Source organism: Sinocyclocheilus grahami, unplaced genomic scaffold (assembly GCF_001515645.1).
Source record: "Sinocyclocheilus grahami isolate Dianchi unplaced genomic scaffold, SAMN03320097.WGS_v1.1 scaffold1191.1, whole genome shotgun sequence".
Classification (NCBI taxonomy): Eukaryota; Metazoa; Chordata; class Actinopteri; order Cypriniformes; family Cyprinidae; genus Sinocyclocheilus; species Sinocyclocheilus grahami.
This window is the reverse complement of record NW_015506370.1, coordinates 500,124-501,248: the sequence shown is the minus strand read 5'-3', so window position 1 is coordinate 501,248 and position 1,125 is coordinate 500,124. Positions and strand designations below refer to the sequence as shown.

Sequence of the window (1,125 nt, the reverse complement as noted above, 5' to 3'; positions counted from 1 at the left end):
TCCAGTGTGTTTCTTCTTATATCTGATATGATGCTGTCATATAAACACACATCTAATATCGTGACATTTATGTGTTTAGTAGACTGAACTCGAGTTTACTGTGAGCTGTTTATTCGAGGAGTCAGGAACAATATATGGACAGCGTACGTTTATCATAACATGTATTTATTAAACATATTTCTGCGAATTCGAATCACTTCGAAGTCAAATGTTATATATTCATTTTTCTCCCTTGCTTAAAGTGAGAGTAGATGAAGTTTGTGTTTGCAGATAAGTGTTATGTATGTAATATTTGCGCGAGTGGAGGGAAGAGTGGACGGGACATTCCGAATGGGTAACATTTCTGTCCTCAGGACATTACAAGTATAAAAATGCATGAAAATGAACTCTAAAATACATTTTATTATTAAGCAAAGTGTCTTCACATTTAGCTAACTGCAAAATTTTGAATGTATAATTAAAATCATTAATAAAAACTACCTAGAACACTAAATAAATCGTAGTTGTTCCCTGCCTCTAGAATTTACCATGAAACATTTATGATTAAAATCCTTCAGAATTTTTCTTTTTTTTTGCATTTATGTGTGACTTCATATCCAATCAATGATTTCCTTTTTTTCAAAAGAAAAAAAATCCATAAGATTTTTGATAAAATACACATTTTATTCGTGTCCCCCGGGTTTACACTCAGTCCTGTTACCCTAGCACATCCCCCCTCTGATCAACATGGAACATTCCAAAAGATATTTTTTCAATAGCAAGTTGCATTATCCAGATCTTCTGAAGGCAGTGGGGAGACCAAAGGTAAGTCCTCTCATTTTCTTTTCGATATATTTGATGATATTTCAACTGTGTCTGAGAGGGTCAATCTCAACATACTGCCCTGTTACCTAAATTATTTTTTAGATGTTATTTGTTCATTTTAAAAATACACATTTTTGATAAATCACTAGAATTTGCTCAGTATCCTCATGCTATTAGCATGTGTGCCATGTGGCTATTTAGCATGTATTTGCTAATTCTATGCTAAAAACTCAGTCCTGTTACCTTCAGTCCTGTTGCTCATATAAGCCATAACAGGACAGAGTAATAGTAACAGGAGTGAGTTGCATTCTCTGGTCCATT

General features: G+C 33.6%; 1 protein-coding gene across 1 annotated transcript in view; it reads left to right on the top strand.

Annotated features, from left to right (window-relative positions):
• Positions 1–88: 88 nt before the first annotated feature.
• Positions 89–1,125, top strand: part of LOC107567824 (membrane-spanning 4-domains subfamily A member 4A-like) — a 28,073-nt gene continuing 27,036 nt past the window's right edge. Inside the window, exon 1 of the mRNA XM_016253602.1 lies at positions 89–143. The gene's annotated coding sequence lies outside the window, so the exon portion shown is untranslated. The remainder of the gene's footprint in view (positions 144–1,125) is intronic.